The 24039-nt window shown below is 42.2% G+C and overlaps 1 long non-coding RNA gene across 1 annotated transcript in view; it reads left to right on the forward strand.

Moving 5' to 3' along the window:
• LOC145429810 (uncharacterized) overlaps window positions 1-17117 on the forward strand; it is a 28695-nt gene extending 11578 nt beyond the window's left edge. Inside the window, exon 3 of the long non-coding RNA XR_013910144.1 lies at window positions 16987-17117. This is a non-coding gene — a long non-coding RNA (uncharacterized LOC145429810). The remainder of the gene's footprint in view (window positions 1-16986) is intronic.
• The last annotated feature ends 6922 nt before the right edge of the window (window positions 17118-24039 follow it).

A 24039-nucleotide genomic window follows, 5' to 3' on the forward strand; every position in this document is an offset into this window, starting at 1 on the left:
TCGGTTACAGTGCACAAGATGGACATATCATCAGAGGGATCAAAGGTAAAAAAAGCAGACGAAGACATTGAAAGACAGTGCCCCATACATCACAAACCCCACCCACTCAAAAGATGCAGGGGCTTTAGAGCTATGCTGCTTGAGCAGAGGAAGAGGTTCCTCAGAGACAATAGCATTTGTTACCGCTGCCTTGCTTCCACTGGCCACCAAGCCAAAGACTGTACAGTCATGATTAAGTGTGAAGAGTGCAATAGTGAGAAACACCTGGCAGCTCTTCATCCTGCCCCAACACTGCAAATGCTCAGACCTCCTTCATCTCCTGAAGTGCACGGCGGGGAGCAAGCAAATCCACAAGACCCGGATGTTACTGCCACATGCACAGAGGTATGTGGAAATAAAATCACAGGGAGATCCTGTTCTAAGGTTTGCTTAGTGCAAGTCTATCCCAAGGGTCAGCGAGACAACGCCAGAAGGATGTATGCAATAATTGACGATCAAAGTAACCAGTCACTTGCAAAGACAGAGTTTTTTGACATATTTAACATACAAACCACACCTGAACCATACATGCTGAAAACTTGTAGTGGTGTAACACACACGACTGGTAGAAGAGCATGTGGCTACATGGTTGAGTCATTAGATGGAAAAATGAGTTTCCCTCTCCCCGCGCTCATTGAGTGCAATGCCATCCCCAACAACAGGGAAGAGGTGCCAACTGCAGAAGCTGCTTTACACCACCCGCACCTGAAAGCAATAGCTGCTCAAATACCACCTCTCGACCCAAGTGCAGACATTCTGTTGCTGATAGGACGCAACCTTCTGAGAGTTCACAAAGTGAGGGAGCAAATCAATGGCAGAGATAATGACCCATTTGCACAGAAGCTTGACCTGGGCTGGGTTATCATTGGCGATGTGTGTCTTGGTAATGCCCACAAGCCAAGTAAAGTGAATGTTCTGAAAACCTATGTATTGGACAATGGGCGCCCAAGCTATCTCACTCCCTGCGACAGTCACCTTAGTGTAAAGGAGGACTTCAGTCTGAGCCAAACCAAAGCCATCTCCAGTCAACCGCCATCTGCTCTCTCACACCAAAAGCCCACGGCTGAGAATTTGGGAGACTCTGTGTTTTGTCACACCAGCAACGACAACCACCTTGCTCATTCAGCTGAAGATGTAATCTTTTTGAAAAAGATGGCAGGCTTCTTCAAGGACAATACAAACAGCTGGGTTGCACCACTCCCGTTCCGAACCCCCAGACGCAAACTCCCGGATAACCGGTCCTACGCCTACCAACGGCTGATGTCGTTACGACGTACGCTCGACAAGAAACCAGAAATGAAAACACATTTTGTGGAATTCATGCAGAAAATGCTAGATAACCAACATGCAGAGCTCGCACCACCTCCCAATAGAGACAAAGAGAACTGGTATCTCCCCATTTTTGGTGTGTACCATCCCCAAAAGCCAGGGAAGATACGCGTTGTGTTTGATTCGAGTGCACAGTTTGATGGAGTGTGCCTCAATGAGGTGCTGCTTTCTGGCCCGGACCTGAACAACACACTTTTGGGTGTGCTGCTTCGCTTCAGGAAAGAACCAGTCGCAGTCACAGCTGACATTGAACAAATGTTCTACTGCTTTGTGGTCCAAGAAGACCACAGAGACTACCTTCGCTTTCTTTGGTACAAAGACAACGACCTTGGCAAAGACGTAGTAGACTACAGAATGAGGGTGCATGTCTTTGGTAACAGTCCTTCCCCTGCAGTGGCAATTTACGGGCTGAGACTGGCAGCAAGGGAAGCAGAAAGCGAGTATGGAACTGATGCCCGAGACTTCGTAGAGCACAACTTCTATGTCGATGACGCATTAAAGTCTTTCCCAACTGCAGCTGAGGCTGTTGATGTCCTACAGAGAACTCAGAAAATGCTTGCCCTCTCAAATCTACGTCTCCACAAGATTGCTTCCAATAAAGTGGAAGTGGTGAGTGCATTCCCCCCTGAGGATAGGGCCAAAGATATCAAAGATCTCGATTTAACAACAGATGAGCTTCCAGTCCAGCGCAGCTTGGGGGTAAGTTGGAACCCCACAACAGACACGTTCACATTCCACGTTCCACAAGAGCAAAAACCCTTCACTCGCCGGGGCGTACTCTCAACAGTGAACAGCTTGTTTGACCCTCTTGGTTTGCTTGCACCTGTAACCATCAAAGGCAGACTTCTTCTCAGAGAGCTCTCCAGCGGCAACCTTGAGTGGGACAGTTCCTTACCCCAAGACATGTACGACGGCTGGAGAAGGTGGCATGACTCGCTACGAAGTCTCACAAACCTGCACATTCCCCGCCCCTACGTCACGTTCTCCATCTCACAAGCCACATTCATCGAACTTTGTGTTTTCTCAGACGCTTCAGTGAAAGCCATCGCTGCGGTAGCTTACCTGAAGGTCACACATGAAGATAGGCACAGTGAGGTCGGATTCGTTATGGGTAAGGCCAAACTAGCTCCTGTACCAGAACCGACCATTCCTCGATTAGAGCTGTGCGCTGCAGTGCTTGCTGTGGAGATGTCAGAGCTTCTCACAGTAGAACTAAACGTAAAGATTGACAAGACAACATTCTACACTGACAGTAAAGTGGTGTTAGGATACATTAACAATCAGAACAGAAGATTCCATGTATATGTGAACAATCGTGTACAGAGAATCAAGCAGTCTTCCCTACCAGATCAATGGAGATACGTCCCATCAGAGCACAATCCTGCCGATCATGGCTCTCGGTCTGTACCAGCAGACAAACTCTCTGGTACTTCATGGTTGTACGGCCCAGCATTTCTTCTCAATCACGAGACTCTCTCCCCAGAAAAGGGTCCATTTGAACTCGTCGATCCAGAGTCAGACATTGAAATTCGACGTAACGTCAATGTGCTTGTGACCACAACTGCTCCAGGTGCCTTGGGTTCATCACGCTTTGAAAGATTCTCAAAATGGACTTCCCTTGTCCAAGCGGTGGCCTACCTTCGCCACATCTCCCACAGTTTCAAGTCTAAAGATGGTGGTGCCTGTAGCGGCTGGCATCTTTGTAAGGCTAGTCTCACAGATGAAGCGTTATATGAAGCAGAGCACACAATCATCAGGTGTGTCCAGCGTGAAGCCTATGCAGAAGAAATAAAATGCATCATGGCGAAACGAGACTTACCTCGCAACAGTGCTCTTCACAAACTTCATCCCATCGTCGATGGCAAAAACTTATTGCGAGTAGGAGGTCGACTTGCAGAGTCTGGCTTGCCGAGTCATCAGGCTAACCCTCTTCTGATACCAGGGAAGCATCACATTGCAACACTGCTCATTCGACATCACCATGAAGCCACCCAGCACCAAGGAAGACACTTCACTGAGGGGGCTGTGAGAGCAAGTGGCTTATGGGTAGTTGGTTCTAAGAGGTCTATCAGCAGTGTAATCCACAAATGTGTCACCTGCAGAAAGCTTCGAGGTAGAACAGAGCACCAAATCATGTCTAACTTACCTGCCGAACGCCTTCAGACGGACCCCCCATTCTCTTATGTTGGCCTCGATGTATTTGGACCGTGGGAGGTTTCAACACGCCGCACCAAAGGTGGTCATGCAAACAGTAAGAGATGGGCAGTCTTGTTCACTTGCATGTCTACACGGGCTGTTCATATTGAAGTGATTGAAACTCTCAGCTCTTCCAGTTTCATCAATGCTCTTCGCAGGTTCTTTGCGATCAGAGGCCCTGCCAAACAGTTGAGGTCAGATTGCGGAACCAATTTCATTGGTGCCTCCAAGGACCTAAAGTTGCATTCCCCAAAACCTGGTGATACAAATGTGGATGACTACCTACGCAAGCAGAGGTGTTCCTGGGTGTTTAATGCTCCTCACTCATCTCACATGGGTGGCGCCTGGGAGCGTATGATAGGCATCTCACGACGCATCCTGGACTCAATGCTCCTACAAGCAGGAAACCCTACTCTAACTCACGAGGTCCTGACAACGTTAATGGCGGAAGTCACGGCTATTATCAACGCAAGGCCACTTGTACCCGTTTCCTCGGATCCAGACGCTCCCTTAATCCTGACCCCCTCAGCTCTGCTCACCCAGAAGTTCGATCCGATTCCAACTCCACCTGGGGAATTCACCAAGGCCGACATATATACACGGCAGTGGAAGAGAGTTCAAGCCCTTGCCGACACATTCTGGGCCAGGTGGCAGAGGGAGTACCTCCACATGCTCCAAGGTCGTCAGAAATGGCAGCGCAGCAAACCAAACTTGAAGGAAGGAGACGTTGTTCTTCTGAAGGACAAGCAACTAAAAAGAAATGAGTGGCCTATGGGTGTCATCGTGAAGACACTTCCAAGCAGAGATGGAGTTGTCAGAAAGATGGAAGTGAAGGTGACACGCGACAAGATTGCAAAGACATTCTGTAGACCCATTTCGGACTGTATCCTTCTTCTGAGAGATTGGTCTCATGTGTAAATAGGGTCTAGTGGCAATCTTAAAATAATGCCAGGCGGGGAGTGTACTGGAACTGTTTGTATGTTATTTCTCCAGGCCTATAGGGGGCGCAGGTTTGCACAGTTTGCTATGTTGAGCCAATTAGTCACTAAAAGAAGTGTGATAGGAAGTGTTTGCTCATGAGTGAAGCAAGACATGGCGTGTTTTCCTCTGATCCAAAGCCATCCACTCCGTTAAATCCCTTTGAGTGGCAATATGAGTAAGTTTCTTAATTGTGTTTACCTTTAAGAGAGGGTATATGACATTATTGAAGTGATTTGGAAACTTTTGATGTGTTTTATACGTCCACTTAAGTTCAACCCAAGCTAATGTTTATGTGACATTTCTGTATTCTGTATCATTTCAGTTTCACACTTTTTTGCATTAAATCCTGTCCAAATACAACACGTGCCTGTTCCTTGGAGGAAGTGATGCAAGAGAGAGTTTAGCTGGCTGTGAATCTCAATATAGGACACTGGGTCACATTGGGTGCAACAGTACAAATATATTAGGCTGAAAAGGGGTTTCGTGTATCTATACTGTACCTTAAAACTACAAAATGCCCTAATGCTGGAGTTAAATCACCACTGATGAAAATGCGGTGTTGTTATTACCTTGTTATAAATTAACCTAATCCAACAGCATGAACTTATATCCCTCAAGTAACTAAAGGTTTCCTATGTGCATGAAGTGTTTGGAGGAAATTATGAAGAATTATCATTAAGCTAAACACCGTAGAGCGCTCATTCTCATTCTCTGTCATATTGTAGGGATTACGTTGTTTCCATAGGGATATCACACTGCAATACCATATGCTGAAAAAGTCAAACATGTCAGTATGAGGAAAATAACAGCCAACCTAATAACAACATGTAGCTTACCATGAAAAAAGCTACACTCTGTTTAGTTATTAGATAAATATTAGGCTAAATTTGTGTTGAATAATTCACTGGGTGCTTCTGGCTATGTGCTCTGCTAGAAGACGTAATCTCTTCTAATCCAGCAAGGGAAAACCTGCAGAAGTGAAAAGCCTTCCAGCGGAGTTTAATATCACATTATCATGTATGAGATTGCTCGACAAATTTGGAAAATCTCTACAACTAAATCATTTATATTCACATGTTGCACTTTGTAGACACAGCTCGTGTTCAGAATGCTTCTGACCGTGTTACATATAATCTGTGGAGAGCTATGTTTTGGGGGGGGATGTGTGCTGCGCTACGCTGTGCTCTGCTGTGTGGGTGGTGGGGATGGGGGTGGGGGTCTGAGTGACACAGTGTTGGTTTTTCACTCTGGGCTATCTCTAACATCATCAGAATTCAGGACATAGCCTGCAAAATGTAGCCAATGTGCTCTTCATGGGAGTGACAGCTCTGAATCTGCTGCCACACAGAGCTTCAATTAGCCTGCCAGGCAGCCAGTTCCCAGGAGCCTTTTCTACCTCCCCATTCCAAATTTGCCATCCACCACCTTTTATTTTTCTTGTCAACCCTTCATCTAACCTAGCTTTTCCTCTTTTTCCCTCTTTTTCCACAGCGGACTTCAACACCTTCTGTTGTCCCTGTTACCTAAGTTACAATCTTTTTGCAGCTTTTCCCGTGTCACCATGACAGGCCAAGCGGAAATACTTACAATGTGTTAATGGACACAGAGGCAAAAAAAGGTGTTGGAGAACTAAAGTAGAAATGAAAGAAGGAAATTTAAAGGACAGGATGCGTTGGTGTTTCTCAGGCTCTTCAGCTTGAGTAAAAAGAGAAGAAATACTAACATAGAAACAATTCCAATGTTATTAAATGTTCTACAGTTTAAAACACTATAGTTCATGTATCCTTCTCCGTCTCCACCTAAAGGATATCTGAGTACTGATAGACACCCAGCTTCGAACACATATTAGGTATTATAAATCTTTGGCCAATATGTGCAGAGATGACATGTTTAAATGCTTTATCAGTTATAAACCAGAAATGACTTACAAAATGCTACACGAATGCTATAATGGTACATTTTCATGGATTACACTGGAAAAAAAAAAGTTGAAATGTTTTTTTTAAGCAAAAGTTTATGGGTACTTCTCTAAATGGTAAAATTCAATGTGTGATTAAAAAAATATGAAAAGAACATATATAAAAGAAATACAGGAAGTATTTTTACAGACTTTTTACAGTGTGTATCACAAAATTAACACAAAAAACAATAAATGTATTTTAATGTAGCACTGAGCCAAAAGGTAACTCAGAAAGCGCATCCTCATCAACGTTAGGGCCGTTTTAAAATTTAACCAAAAGAAATCTGGAGACAACCACAATTTATTACGTAGCTGTAACAATGATCACATATATACGAGATATTTTATCTGTGAAAAATTACAATGAAACCAACATTGTAACAACTGATCTGCATTTAGCTTCTATTAGCAATAACACAGTAATACTAGATCAGGTAACACTTGATTGTCTTGCAGAAGAAAAAAATTCAATTCAATTTCTAAGAGAATTACATTTGGCCCTGCATGCAATCATATCTGTGCCCTGTCAGCAAAATAAAATCACATCTGCGGCGAGCTGGTTATGTCCTTATAAAGATTTATAAAATATGGCAAAATGGAGAGAGTGGCAAGAGGGATGGAGAGTGGGGTGTGTGTCAAGGACAGTGTGCAGCTCTGATTCAAGGGCATGCGTGGCTGACAGCCACTGCCACTCCCTGTGAGGTTCACAGCGAAAGCAAAGCCAAGGATTATCTGTAAATCAACTCCTGTCAATTAAGGATACACTGCAGTCAAACTGCAGCACTCCATAAATTAAGGAGCTATGAATATAAAGGCAAAATTGACTTTTGGTATAATGAATTGTGGTGGTGATGAGTGTGTCAAAAATAATAAATTAAATAAATAAAAAATAAATTTAAAAATGAGTAAATATGGCTTCCATATATTAATATATATCCATATATTGAATAAATTGTATTGACTATTGTGGTTTCAACTTCTTTAATTTACACACAAACAATAGGACGAACTGTACTACAGTACTACAGTATAATGTGTAGTTTTATATATGTATGTTATAGTAGATAGTAGGCCGTTCTGTCTAAAATGTATGCGGCAAAGAAAGTAGTATGCTATCAAACAGAAAAGAAGCAAACATGTAAATGTAATTATAATACTTAAGGTGGACTTATTGTTAAGGTCACTTTACTATTTGAAACTTTCCCATGTTTAATATTTAATATAACTGTTGTAGTAATATAAAAAAATAAGGAAAAGCACAGTAAAAGATTCATGACTTGGATCATTAGAGTAATACACAAAGTGATTTTTAAATGTATTTAATATTTGAAGGCACACAAAACAAATGGGGAACACGGAATTTCATATATTGCTGTACAACCAATTCATTTTTCCTATAAGTTTTATTTAATCCTCACCCAACACGAAATATGATTTACGCTCAGGGGAGAATAAAATGATCCAATCGAGCCCTAAAACCTTACCTGAACAAGTTGGTAGTCAGCTACAGCACAGCAAGTATCCATGACTAGTTTTTTCCCCACTGGTTCCGCATGACCTTTTCAAAAATGCTATACAACTGAAGCTTAATGACTAACACAACGTTTGACATTTACTGAAGGCAGCTTGCTGTTGAATAGTTCAAAGAAACATCAAAATGCTAATGCTAGCTTTTGCACCCAAAAGGGGCCCCTGAGGAGCGAAAGAAGAGGAGATGTGCGTAAACTTGCATAGTGTTTCAGTATTGGGGATTAAATCTATAGATTGTAGACTTGTAGATTTTGCTAAAAATAATAAATAAATGAAATTAAAGTAGAGCAGCTAGTAGGAAAACATGTGGGTAGAAAGACCTAAACAAACAAGATCTTTGTTTAAAATTTAAAGCACGCCGCATCCTGTCTAACGCTGTGAAAAGGGGAATGGAAACTGAAAGGGAACTAGGCGTGCCTGTTTTTGGCAGAACTGTTCCTTGAATTGATTTAATGAGAAGGCAAATCATGCAATTATGTCAACACCGAGTCACACACCTCTTCCCAAAAATCATGAGATTGAGGTCAGCCAGTCAACTGATGTAATTACCAGCTAAGAAGGAAACATCAAGCTCCGGCCCAGATCCTGTCAGGAGATGAATATCTGGAGGAAAGTCGCTGACCTGCATCCCCATGAGAGAACAAGGTGGTAGAGTAAGTGCAATGAAAGACAAGGTCAATGGACCCAAATGATAACCACATAAGTTGTTCCCATTCAAGTCTGTACATTACTGCCGAGAAGAAAGACATTTAGAGTGCTGTTTGGTATCCAGTCATCAGTCACTGTATCTACGCAACCACAGAAAAGACCATTTATCATGTGTAAAGGACTTAATGGCATTAGCTAGGGGTCCATCAGCAGGTTAAGACCTACATTAGCTTCATACTAACCAAGGAGAGCAAAGGCATGGGGGACTCATGAGATATTCTGTGCTCTGTGTGCACCGTTTATGGTTCTAAAATCAGATAACAACACAGAATAGAGACATTAACCCCTCAACCCTTTTCTGTGCAGGACAGATCCGATCTTTAATGAGCAGGCCAGGCTATTCAGAAAGAACTCCTGATGGACAGCACAGCATAGATGGGATGATGATAGTCCATTAGTTGGAGCTGAGCTGATACAAGACAAGGTAGACAATAGCTGACACTGCCAGAAACAACTTCATTGTGAAGCCTGTAGCAGTAACAAGTCTGTATTCAGAGGCGATTGTGAGGTTACACATTTAGCTGCGGTGGGAATATGAGAATAACTGTAAATCTACTCAACACACTCTACTCCAGCTGTGGCATATAGATACGGGCACTTCAAACAGAACAGTCCAGCCCAACCTGCATGCCAGACAGAAGCCGCCGAGCTCCCTGCATCCCCACTCCGCCCTTATCAGAGAATAACAGGAGACTGAGGTAAACAGCTGGGGAATTAGCAATAAATAAGACTGGCAAGCGTTGTCTTAACGACTCTGCTGTCTGCAAAAACTACAATCACTGAGAGTTAGGTCAGAGCACTAAATTATGTGAGGTACGTTAAACTGGAAATCATTACGTCAAATAATTGTTTTTAAAAATTGGAAGCACAGCACAGATTAAAGGGCTTTCAGTATAGTCTTGTTCACTCCAAGCAGTAAGAAAATGCTTGCGGCATCCCGGTAGCTATCATTAGAAACTCGGCCTGCAGTGGCCTTCGGTGTTCAAGGTCTTTAAAGCACTCGGCTCTTATATAGAGTCAGACTGAACCACCCACATTCATGAGCAGCCCTCCCACACATGCCTCCTTTGCTCCACAGCTTCAGCTTTTGTCTGTCAAGGCCAGCTTGTATCACATCTGTTTTGACCTGCACATAAAAGCCGGTCTCATCGATTACATCACACCTTCATTTTGTCTGTTAAAAGGAAGGAATCTCTGTGCTTGCATACCAATGCAGACAAAGCACAGAAACAGAGTATCACAAAAGCATTTGAGTGGGCCCCCCCACCCCCACCCACAAAAACATACCAGACAGTAAAGGTTGTGCAGATAATCATAATAAATGTGCTCTCTGTACAAACAAAAAACACAGGTTGATTTGAAGTGACTGAAAAATATTTTCATCAAAAAAAATTAAGCTGGAAATGCAGCACAAAATTGTCACACGACAGAAAAACAAGCAAAATTAGCACAGCACAAAGGCATCTTTCTGGCCTCATCAAAAAGCCACTAGATGTCACTGTGACCCCACTTCAGCCCCTGTCAGCTGACCAACTACAGCAACCTCTGTGAGAGAGTAGTGAGAGCCTGCCTCTTCAATAGGACGCTTACACTGCTGTGTCTAAACTGCAATGTCTGAGAATTGTCTGTAAAGCCATTACTATTCAGGACTCGTTCCACACTTCCCGTCAATTCTGCCTGCGATGCTCTCAAACCACAAGAGTGCCCGGCGGCAGGGCGCTCAGAAATTACTGTACACTGCAGCTCTGCAGGAGGAGGACTGCATGCATTATGCTACATGTATGAACCCAGGGTCCAGCCTGTGGGGACTATCACAGCCCAATAAAAAAAATACATAAAACATGTCACCCACGCTTACTGTCATTATCAAAATAATTGCAGTGATGATAGTGAATAGAAAAGTGTGCAAATGAATGGGAAAGTCAGCAATAGGGGAGAATTACTGCCAAATAATAATAATTTAAAAAGAAAAAAAAAACATGTCTCCATCTTGCCTGTGTTTGCTCATTTACCTCAAATGGCACAAAGATTAAAAGCAGAGGTACAAAAGCACAGCAGCTCTACCTGACTGCATATCAGGCTTCTGTTTGTTCTGACTGATGGGGGGGGGAAAGTAATCCGATTCTTTTCAGAGGAGCCATTGCACAAAAATCAATACCATATAAGGAGGCCTGATGAATTTGAAATTTGTACTCAGAGTGGATATTGATCAGTTGCAGTCAAAAGACTTTTGAAAACCCATGTAGATTTGCAATCAATGTGGAGTTTAAAACACCACGATTAGAAGTGTACCAGCAATAAAGAATGCATGTGATGGACGTTAAATTAGTAACTTGACCACAGTGTTGTATGTAGAACCTTAATGTTAATCAGATACATCCAACACAAAATGCTGATACCCTAGCTGCAGGACTCGCAGACAGCTGGGCTGGGCGTGGTGCTCCTGCCTGAGAAAATGTGACAGTTCAGTATATTCAACCCAGCACACAGTCAATGTATGTGTTACTCCTGGAAATAAAGTTATTATACATATAATTTAAAGAATCCAAACATGATTAGGAAAGAACAATTTCATAACAGTGTGCAGAGATTGTGTAACCTTGATATGCTTGAAATGAAAAACGTGGTAGCCTAACAGCCAGCGCCAGCCTCATCTGAGATTGAAAATATCTCAGTTCAGTCTTCCTGTGGCTCATCAAAATGAGAGCTGTGTGCTGGAAGGTATTCTCCAGACTACTATCTAATATCATTAGGAGCGGATATACATGGCCAGGACTAATCCAGCTGTTCCCCTCAATTACATTTTAGCCTCTTAGAACATAGCTGACCCAAGTTCATTTGAGTAGTGCTTTCCAGGCAGGACTTAATCAGTGAGTTACTGGCTGGACAGGGAGCCTAGTAAAATATCTGTGTGTCTTATTTTTACTCAGTATGAGTATTTATTTTTTATTTTTCCTTTCAAGATGAACTGCAGTATTTCCAAAAGGAGGCTCAAAATTTATGACGGTGATAATTTTTTTTGCACCAGCAAACCAGGAAATATACTAAATGCTTTTATTAGGTGACCACTCAAAGATCTACACTTTATACCATTATTACCATTGCCAAATGGAGATGCTAAAATATGACAAACTCATGCAGCAGTATTATGGAAGAGTTTATAACTAAATGTGTTTAGTCCTGTATTAAACACCTTTTAAAAACATTACAGAATCAAAGTTTAACATTTCAGCCAGAGTATAAGAGACATGTTTATGTAAATAAATATATCACATGACATTGATGGAATTTCACTCGGCCAGCAGGAGGAGGCTTCGTGCTTCACAGAGACAGGACCGTGGACATACTCTGTTCTGAGTCTTGCAATTTAAATGCCGGCTCACAAATGGATCCTTCATTAACCTGGCATCTGGAGGCTATCTAATGAGCAGACGTCTTCTGGAAGCACAGCTCCAATCTGTCTTTCTGAATTGAGGGTGCTGAACTGTGATGAACACTGAGGATATGTAGTCCATGCCTGGGCATGTTTGAAGAACAGAAACAGTCGCTGTTGAAATACAAGGGAAGGCAGGAAGTTATGCACAGTCACACAGCGCTGTCTTTGTCTTATCAGCAGTTGTTTATTTTGCCTGTCTAAGCCACCTGCCCACTGGCACATGAGTGATAATGTGGTTGCATCACATACAGATTAAATAGGCTGTTGAATATTTGGATCTCTCTGATTGGGTCAGCTCTTTCTGTCCAAAGCTAGACTAGAAATTTATAGTGTTGTACAGTCTAAAACACCAATTTTCAGCTTCAGGATTTTTGGGAGAATGAATTCATGATTCTGTAGTGATGGTGTGCCTCTCCATCCACCAGTCAACTAGTTGCAGTGAAGCCCCCCAGAGCCGTCCATGATGTTGAGAAGAACAAAAGCATCAAAGCTGAAGCTCTCCTCCTCGCTCATCTCATTCAGGGAGGGGCCGAGCTGCAAAGGGGGAGGCACCATATGTACTTGATTCAATTAGGCAGTCTGCAAGGCCTCCCCTGGGAACTGCCTGCAAAAAAAAAAAAAGGAAAAGAAATGGGGCTGCAGGCCTGTCTAACAAAGACATTCAACCGAGACCTTTGCCCATGCTGAATCCACCTCATTAGTCAGCTGAGTGAGTGTTGATCATCTCAAACAGTGTCTTTACAAATATGAGGAGGGACAGATTTTTTTCTGACTTGGGCTGGAGTGAGGAAAAAAAAGATTTTAAGCAAAGCGAAGCAAAGTGTACCCTTCTTTTGCTGTTCATTGTGCTGGTGAGTATTTGGAGAGCAGACTGATCAGGAACAACCAAGTGCTAACCTTCAGGGCTGAAAAACGAAGCCAACAGAACATGCCAAAAATTGCCATTCCCTGAATGACCACTTGAGGCAGGCTCCCAAAGCTAATTAAGGCTTAAAACAACGCATTATTAGGGATACAACTGAACTAGACCTCTTGACTGTGTTGGTTGGTGCCTTTGGAGTAGTGAGGAGCTGTACAACAGTACTGTGAAAAAGTGTATATTTCCCCACTCCTGAGTTCTTTTTTTTGTTTGTTTTGTGTATTTGAAACAATTGAATAAGTTAAATATTAGACAAAATTTACCTGAATAAATACAAAATGTAGTTTTTAAATGATGATTTAATTTAGGGGAAAAAAGGCTATCCAAACCCGCCTGGCTCTGTGTGAAAAAGTGATGTTCAATCATGAATCAACTGTGTCTAACCAAATTTTCTGGAAAGCTGATCTCAGTTTTAATAGACACACCCAGGCCTGATAACTGAGAGACCTGTTGAATCAAAGAATTACTTAAATACAACCTGTCTGACAAAAAGTGAAGTACGGTAAAAGAGTTAAAACAAAGTTAACTTAGAACAAAATCTAAAGAACTGCAGGCCTCACTTCTCTCAGTTAAGGTTAGAGGTGATGATTTAAGAATAAGAAACAGACTGGGCAAAAATGGCATCCATGGGAGAGTTCAAAGGAAAAAACGACTACAAAAAGAACGCAAAAGCTTGTCTCAACTTTGCCAAAAAGCACCTTCATTATCCCCAAGACAAAATTCATTTACATCTTGCTAACATCTTTGTCTAATATTAAAATTTGTGTGATATTTGAAACATGCAATTGTGACAAATATGCATATCCAGTTTTTGTGAGTGACAATGATAGAAAAATTTTGTATGTTATTTAGCACTTATTAGCCATTGTGTATGTATTAGAAGTCCATCCTCTGGCCCAAGCTGCTGCCGTTAACTTGCCGTTATCCATAAAGCTAGAGCGAGGGGTTCAAAATGTGGAGTCCAGTGGGCAGTGCATGCACTCTGGCTTGGTCCACCATTTCTAAAAGCTAAAGTCTATAGGTCCAACCTCCATTTCCTATATTTTACATTTAGAGTGTATTACCAGTCAACATCACTCACGTTACTGACTGTCCATAGTAGCTGAACCAACTCCAGGCAGTCAGAATAGGAAACTGATCTCAATATCTCTGACAGTCCAAGCTGTGTGAGACCATCAATAACATCCATATCTCTTGGCAAACATCTGTCTGACCCACACCACTGAAAGTATGGCACGTTTCAAAGTTTCTTCTGTGCTACAGAGAACAAACAGAGCATTTAGCGCTTTTGAATGTCAGGCAGATAAATGCAGCCCAGCAACATCAGTATTCATTTTACGTTCCCCTGTTCCTTTGAAACGCAGCAGATGTCTGTGTTTCTGTATTTGCACGTTGTCAGACTTGCTTAGTAGTAATGGCAGAATTTTAAAGGAGGAAAATAAATTGAAACATCTGCTGGGCTCGCTTTAATCTGCACCATATCTGTCAACATTAATCTGCTCGAAACTATGTTTTAAGATCATTATACAGAGGCATGAAAGATGGCAAGCTTAAAATATGGTTTTGCTGGGGGTATAGGAGTAATTAGATGGGATCCACTTTGTGATATATGTCTGGTCTCTTAGGAGACTTTGTTTTCGTGACTTTTTGAACACTAAGTAATAAATCAGATTTTATTTGAATCTGTCCCTTTTTTTTTTTTTTTTTTTTTACAAATAATTATGAGTGTACCATTGCCATCAAAGACAAATGTAGACAGTAGTCTTCTCTGTCTTCAAATAAGGTGCTCATGTGCACTCACATCTGCCGACCGTCTCACCAACCTTCAGTCTGACAGTCACACCTGCTGTGCTCTGGGACCACTTGGCTGTTTTAGCAATGATTGCCATCATAGGAACCAAAGATAATTACACAGCTTCCACCCACCAGGCTGGCCTGCTTTGCTAAAACCGTATTGCTCCAGTGCAGCAATAACACTTGTCTAAATGAATGCGCAGCACTTTACTGCACGACTGACAGCGTCCATTTATACTGCCGTCCAACTGGAAAGAAAAAACAAATTAATTTGGCACTTAAGGCCCCCCGCACGCCCGCCCATGTGAATAATGTCTCACCACTCCCTTAAATCAGTCCCCAACCCCCCATATCCCACCATCATTCAACTCTTTTGTAATGATTCCTCGTTTTAGGCAAAACAAGTGAAAGATTCTTATGTCACAACCTTTTACATGTATACGCAAAGATATGGCAATTGATCAGAGTTCATTTTCATTAGCATTACACTTATTGTGGAAGTGTACCTGTTTTAAAACAAATACTTATTTCCACTCTCCCCAATAAATGCAGCAGAGACAGCCCATTTGAATATCTGAATATAAATAAGTGCACATATGAAAGAAATCTAGATAACTAGCCAGAGATATTACCCAGTCTTTGTTCACATTGCGTAGTTTATGGTCTGAGCGTCAGAATAACAGCTCTAACAATTATCACTTGTGCACCCAGATCATACTAACACCTCTCCTCCTCCCCCTGGGGAGGACAGACGTCGGGTTTTACACTCTCTTGTGCCCCATTATATTTATGCAAATGAGACCAAAATCAGGGGAAATCTGGGGGCATCCTTTCCTGTTAGTGCTAATTAACAGTATATTGTATATATTATGTATAAGCCCCTCCTCTATGCAGTTGTACATTCTGACCTTGAGCACAAGGTTTTGAAATTTATTTTGAAATGTAAAAACAAGCACTTCTGATTGTAATAAATCCTGCGCACATCTACAGTTATTTGCAGTCAGGAGAATATTTTTTTTTACAGGTTATTGTCCAGGAACATAAAACTTATGAGTGTAGCACACAAGAGAGCCATTCTGGTTCAACAGAGATCTATTAATATAATACTGCTGCAGCTTACCAATGAATCAGGTCTCATAAAGGAGCCAAACAGCAGGCTAAAGGCAGACCAAGCACATAGGTGGTGAGACACATCACATCCAAGATTGCCACTCTGCTCCTGAGAGCTAGTAAATGTTTTTTTCCCCTTAGATCTTGTAAAAGTGGGTGCGTTAAGATAACAATGTTGAAAAGGCAATTATTAAAGAGCAATAAAATATGTTTAGTACCCTCTCAAGGCAAGTGGCATGCATCTGTTTTTTATTTTTTTAGTAATTGAGCTAAGAAGGAAGGCCTGTGACTGCAAGTGTGTGGACGTGACTTATGACAGTGTATGCTGGCTGTGTACAAGATTCTGATTCATGCAAGAGTTACAATGCTTACTGCTGTTCCCTACATATATATATGTAATTAAAAAAGAAAGAAAGAAAACAATGTTTTGGCTAGTTGTGGCTAAACATAATGCTTTTGATATTTGATATATGCAGTTTTTGCAGTTTATTAAAAATAATGGTTGTGCCTTTTAAATAATGCCTTTATAGCCTGGCTAAACAACAACTGCACCATCAAATGAAGGGTAGTAAGGCTTTGGGTTTTAAAAATCCAGTTTACCTCCTCACTCGCTCTTAGGCTGAACTTCTCCACCTTCCACTGTTCAACCTTGTTTCTAATGTGGCAATAAGCAGCTGCGCTTGGTGCTTTTAGTCACCGTGTTAACAGTGATTAATTTAGCAGTACAGCATCAGAGCAGACGCACAGCTAAACATGGCATCGTAGTCTTGTTCCAGAAAATGAAAGCTGTGCTTCCACGCTGCCTCTCGAGGGGAACAACCTGGGAGACCAGCAGTAAACACAGGGGAGGAGTGCAGCAACATACAACAAAGATTGAAGCATGGCTTCTGGAAATTGTCTGCTTTCATCAAAAATTAAAAAACACATTTTTTTGGTCTACTGTGGACGTAGTATACTAAGCACAGCTTTTCCTTGTGTTAATAGGGAATCTCTGGACGAGAATGAGAGGGCATGATGATCAACAGTTGGCACAGGCAGGCTTATCCCAGCAGGCAGTGCTGTTGTGGCATAGCTGGGGTGAGAGCATGCCCAGCACCTGGCTGGAGCCCTGAGGGGAGCTGGCAGATGGTATTGACGCTAGGGTGTACTTCCTCATATACTGACCATGTTTAAGCCTCAGTCTCGGCGAGAGAGAGTACTGAAACAAGGAGGGTGCCTCGCAGGTGAGGAAAGGCGGCAGTGCCAAAAAGGTTGGGCAAAGGGACTCCGTTGGATTGGTGGGAGAAAGGCTACCAAGGTCACAATGTGCCCCAGGCAGACAGATGTTTGAGCTCATCTGGGTTTATAAATCTCGTCTGTGTTGCTGAATAAAGGAATTATTGATGTCCACGATCTCTGTACCTTTCTCCAGCCGGTCCCTATGTTATTATTTTCCAGCAGAAAATGAAGGATGCACTCATAATTATAATTTATTTAACAGTTTTCTCTGAAAATAGTTTAATTAGTTTAACATTTTTGGTGTTAATGTTTCAGCACTCTATGAATGACTGAAAAGAGGTGTTTATATGTTCTGCCAGGTGGCTATACCACCAAAATCAAGTGCTTTCTGTGCGGCTGAGATATAGACTGTCCTGTGATAATCAAGTCTTTCAAGGGAATTTAATTTTTGCTGTGTGATAAAACTAACCTCATAGCACTGATATGTCTTTCCAAAAAGCTCCAAAAAGCATTTGCTTCATCTGTCCCAAGGACATTCTGTCAGAGGTACCAATTAGCATGCAACTCAGGTCTAGGTGAAATCATCCTATTTATATATCACAACTTTTAAAATAGGTATAAATAATTTTGCCTGGGCCATTTTCAAAAACACACAGATATGCGTGACAGAAAAAAAAAACCTTTCAACATTTTATTAGGGAGGATGTAGACTTAACATTTAAAGTGATATTTTGGGTGCAGCTCACATGAACACACACGTCTGCCTCTCTGCATTCAAATGCTCTGTCAGGCGGCTGAGCACTGTTTAGCAACACACAGAGGTTGCCAAGAGTGTCATTTACACACCGCCCGATGAGCACTTATCCATGGGGACCTATGGGCTTAAAATGTCATTGGATGAGGCTCCTGTCAGCACACACAAAGGTCACAAGTGACACTGGCTCCAGCACTTATTGATTCCCAATCCACCATCATTATGCCTGGCAATTACAGATGCACCTGAAATTTTAATCATGAATATACATTCACTGTGAGGACATATCTGGAATTGTAATTTAGGATCATTACATGTATAATTAAACATAAGGTCGAGGGATCCCTTTGAGAACCAGTGCACTGTATTTTTCTAGTGGTGCATTTAGCTGTGTAGAGATTTTATGAAATGCTCTGCTCAAGGCTTGGAAATTTCAGAAAAACCAACAGGTTATGTCACAGTCGTCATAGCTTGACAGGTAAATTCTGATAATGTGCTGTATGTGCAAACAGGGGCAAAATAGGACCAGTAATTGCTCCAATACCAAGCTGCAACCACAACCAACCAACAAATAAAATCAAGCAAAAATTATATTTATTTATTTTTGATGCTAGAAACATTAAACAAATAAAAGCAGATCTGTGTGGCTATATGGAAATAGTATGTGTCTGTAAGAAGTGGCCTGATCCCTGCCTGAGCACAGATGGTGGCAGAGCAGGATGTACCAACCTGTACCTTTGCCCACAAGGCTTGTCCACATGCGCGCGCGCGCGCGCGTGCGCACACACACACACACACACACACACACACACACACACACACACACACACACACACACACACACACACACACACACACACACACACACACAGGGAATATATATATATTATAATAATGTATGCATGGATGCATGTGAAAACAGTGCCTTCACCCACACAGTGGTGTTGACAAGCCAAGTCAAGACCTCATTGTATGGCACAGGAAGTGACTGCAGAGACATTTAGGAAGGAAACACTTTTATAAAATATAAGAACCAAAATATGCTCTTAATTCTGTAATCAGACAGTTTTTTTTCATCCAGACATGACAAAGTATTGACTGTAGTTCACACAGACATCCAAGGCCAAGAAGGATAATTAGTGCACTGGAACAATCAATATACCTCATGTGGGGGTTGAATGTAGACAGGAAAAAAGCAATCTAAGGAAGAGAACTGCAATAAAAGGCAAAATTCAAACATACATACAGCCTACATTGCAAGCAGGTCTGCTGGAGGGAGTCCACTCATTGTGAGCAATGAGTCCACACTGGGCACAGGATGTCCAGCATCTATATTAAATGCATTAATATTCATAATTTATATTCTAAACAGAGAAGAACACACCATATTGATTATTAACAAAAGCTATTGAGAGATCCTCTGCGAGCAAATAAAGACTGGAGACAAATGGCAAGGCATAAAGACAGGAAGACGGATTGATAGGTAGATGAATGAAGGCGAGGGTTCAGCAGATCGATCAGCAGAGGAAGAGCAGAGTTCCCGCAGGGGACACTGGGGCCTTTTAGCACTATGTGTGGAGAGGAGGATGACATGTTTCCTCTTTGAGGTGTCGAGTATGTGAGAGTGAAATATGCCGTGATGGGCAGGATGGAAAAAAATGGTAGCCATGGCGCTCTGCGGCGTGACAGACGGTGAAAGCAAGCAACAAACAGAGCTCTCTGAGAGAAGAGAGGAAGACATGCCGGTTCTCCAGACTCCAGTTCCCTGCCATGACGCTGGGACGGCAGCCATGCCCTGCCCATCATCGCTCAGTTACAGCCATCAAGAGAAATGCAGAGCTCTTCATTTGCTCTTGAAGCTTTTGCACCGCACACATCATCTTGCTATCTTTCTGGATGTATTTCAGAGGGAAACCAAAATAAAATGGACTTAAAACAGAACATGCATACCTCACGTCAAAGTCAACCCTGTGTAGCGAGGCGTGAAGGGTGGAAACAAGGCAGTGGAAAATATACTGCAGTCACAGCCAGCCTTGCTGCTTGCTGAGGTGAAAACCATCATAACATATATAAAACTGAATATTTATTTATATATTATATATATATATATATATATATATATATATATATTTATATATATATATATATATATATATATATATATATATATATATATATATATATATATATATATATATATATATATATATATATATATATATATATATATATATATATATATATATTAGGGGTGCAACGATACACAAAATTCACGGTTCGGTTCGGTTCGATACTTTGGTGTCACGGTTCGATATTTTTTCGATACAAAAAAATGTTCATGCATTTTTAATTTGTCATTTATTAAAATTATAAATATATATTTTAACTCAAAAGTACAGTTTTTAAATTTAACCCTAACCCTTGTGCGTGTTTTTTATTTTGACAGCGAATGCGCACCTGCGGACCACTTATGTGCAGCCCTGGTTATTTAGCTCATCATATTGCAGCCACAGAAATTCTTTTGTCCATGAAACCATAAAGCTGCACTTTCTTTTTGCCTTATACCGTATTTTCACGACCATAAGGCGCACTGTGCTAAAAGGCGCAGTCTCAGTTATGTGTGCCCTTACTGTATTTAACACACACATAAGGCGCACTGGACCATAGGGCGCATACAAGTACCGTATGCGTATTTAAAAATAAAGCGGGAGCAAACCTGAATTCGGTACCTTACTCACATTTCTATTGCCGGTAATCGTCATCATCAACAACACACAAGCATACAAGTGTGCCTATTTAAAAATAAAGCAGGAGCAAAACAAAGTTTGGTACTCACATTTTTATCATCAATCAAACCCATCGAAGTCCTCATCCTCTGTGTCCGAATTGAACAGCTGCGCTAAATCTCCATCAAACATGCCAGGTTCACTGTCTTCACCGTCAGAGTCACTTTCCGTGCCGTGCGGCTCCTCGGAAATGATGCCGGCTTTTGCGAAAGCTCGAACAACAGTGCCAGCAGACATGTTAGCCCAAGCATCTACAATCCATTGGCAAATTGTGGCGTAACTCGCCCGGCGCTGCCTTCCACTCTTAGTGAAACTGTGGTCTCCACCGGTCATCCATCGCTCCCAGGCCGCTCGCAGCCTTACTTTGAACGGGCGGTTCACACCGATGTCCAGCGGTTGGAGTTCCTTTGTCAGGCCTCCCGGAATGACAGCAAGCTCACAGTTCATTTGCTTCACAAGTTTTTTCACATCGGCTGTGAGATGGGCACGCATAGTCACAGATCAACAGCGATGGTGATGCGTGGAAAAAACCACCTGGTCTCCTTACATACACCTCCCTCAGCCAGTCTTTCATCATTTCCTCATCCATCCAGCCCTTTTCATTTGCCTTAATGATGATTTCTGCTGGAAACTTCTCTTTAGGCAAAGTCTTTCGCTTAAAAAAATCACCATATGCGGCAGTTTCTGTCCATTAGCATGGCAGCCAAGCACAACAGTAAAAGAAGACTTTTCATACCCCGTTGTGCGTATCGCTACCGTGCTGGTCCCCTTCTTCTCCACAGTGTGACTCACCGGGATGTCAAAAGTGAGCGGGACCTCGTCCATGTTTGTGATGTGGCTGGGCTGGATGTTTTTGTCGCCGATGTGTTTGCTGCAGTAGGAGCGGAAGATGGCCAGCTTTTCCTTATAATCCGCTGGAAGTTGCTGCGCTACCGTAGTCCTGGTCCGGATGGAAAAATGGCACCGTTTACTAAAAAGTGAAAGTGAAACTGCTTTTAGCCGAATGGTGACCGTCGAAACGCTTCTCCCGCTCGCGCTTTGCTCGATGATCCACCGCTCGAGTCTTTCCTCCAACTCGAGCCACCTCGCCTTATGTCCGCGGAAACTCAGCTGCGTTTTCTTGACCTGCCGGAGCTTGTTTTCCAGCTTCCTCCATTTGCGAACCATCGATTCGTTAATCTTAAATTCTCTCGCCGCTGCTCGATTTCCATGTTCCTCCGCGTAGCTGATGGCCTTCAGTTTAAACTGTGCTTCGTAAGCGTGTCTCTTTGCCATTTTCAGGGTTGTTAAAACAACGATGTCCTGCATAATGCACATACCTGTTCTTTTATACAGGTATGTGCGATTGTCCCGGTATATACGATCAACGCCCACACTTCACCCTTTAACGTTCTCATGGTGTTCTCTACTACGTCCTCCTTACAACACATAGGGCGCACCGCGCTATAGGGCGCGCCGCACTTTTTGAAGAAAATCTAAGACTTTTAAGTGCGCCTTATGGTCGTGAAAATACGGTAGTCTCATTTGTCATAACTTCTCCGTTTTGTGGTAAGCTTTTCTTTGGCTGTCACTTCTTCACCCCGACCTGTCTTATTTGGCTCAGCAGAACTGAAATGCTTTTACACGCTCACTCACATAAGCTCAGCGATTCTCTGCGCGATCAACCTCTCACATGTTTAAGCTTGCTGCGTGAGATTTCACTTGTCATGTTTGCATAGTAAGCTAACGATTAATAAGACGATGTCAGAGGAATTGGTGCACAAATTATCATCACTCACAGATCAGTGCTGTCGCTCTCTATACACAGTTCGCATGATTGCAAAGTGAAAGCAAAAAAACAAGCGCAAATTCAAACGCGACTTCAATATGTCACATATTGACAGTGGCTCACCGATGCCAATGACATAATTACCCAGCTACATTTCTGAAAGAATGCAAAAGCATTGACATATATTTTTCCTACAATAGCCCGACGGGCAGGGAAGAGAAAGATTTTGGTAGCCCGACTGAAAAAAATCGCTAGCTCCGGGACGTCGGGCTAGCGATATTGCGAGCCCTGTATCTGATTGAGGAATCACTCATCTTTGGAAAAGAGAGTTTATTACAGAGAAATGGCTCTTTCCAAAATAAAAGCTATACTATCCGCTTCTTCTGGGCTATATTCTCAGCAGCATAAGGAGAATCATGTGCTAACAGCTGTCTAAATGACTCGGCTAAAGTTAGTAGCATGCTTGCTTTTTTTTGTCTGCTTCCACTTGTCTTTGCACTAGGATGATGTCGGCGTAAATGTGCAGTCATATTCGTTGTGTTCCCACTAGTGCTTTCAGGTTAATCTCGTTGAAATGACCTTAACGCCACAACACGGCAAATCTCCGTTAACGAGCTACCGCCGATCACTCCGTGCATGGGGCTAGACGGCCAACACGTTAACGAGCTAACTGCGCTAACACACTAGTTCACACCAATGTAATTGAGCATTGCATGGCACATCCAACATACTGTTTTACTTTAGTCCATGACTCGCTTACCTTCAGGGTCATACGTCACATGAAAACCAAAATAATTCCAAACGCCAGATCTGAATGAGGTTCAATTTGCCTGTTGCAAGGAGAGCTTAACTTCTGTCTCGCTAGCTTGCCCTGCGCTCTTCCTTCTGACTATGCTGTCTGTGTTGAGCGCTCAGTGGATCTGCGCTCGACAGTGCAGCCTAGGCGGAGTAGTCGAACACAGATTCACTGAGCGCTCAACACAGACAGCATCGTCAGAAGGAAAATTGATAAAAGAAATTACAAATGTTGTATTGTTCGATACATATGCGTACCGAACCGAAAGCACTGTATCGAACGGTTCAATATCGATACGAATATCGTTGCACCCCTAATAAATATATATATATATATATATATATATATATATACATATACATATATATATATCTCATCTCCTCTCTCATTAATTTGGCTTTGTTCCTTACTGATTCATACATATTTTAATACAAAAAATTTTTTGAGTCACCATCACCAATATGCCATATTTGGGAAATTGAGTGACAGAAACATAGTTTCTGTGGAAATGGGGAATTGCTCTCTCTGTCGTCCAGAATAAAATGAATGCGTAATGCTGACCCCTCCCTTGCAAGGCATAAATGAAAACATGATGTGGGTGTCGACCAGCATCGCTGCTACAGATTAGGTTCTGACACTCAGCTAGCAAATCAATTTGTGAAAGCAAAATAAATAAAACATCGAATTGCACCATTTGCACCTGGGCAGCAGCTCT

This window comes from Astatotilapia calliptera, chromosome 7, assembly GCF_964374335.1.
Source record: "Astatotilapia calliptera chromosome 7, fAstCal68.1, whole genome shotgun sequence".
Classification (NCBI taxonomy): Eukaryota; Metazoa; Chordata; class Actinopteri; order Cichliformes; family Cichlidae; genus Astatotilapia; species Astatotilapia calliptera.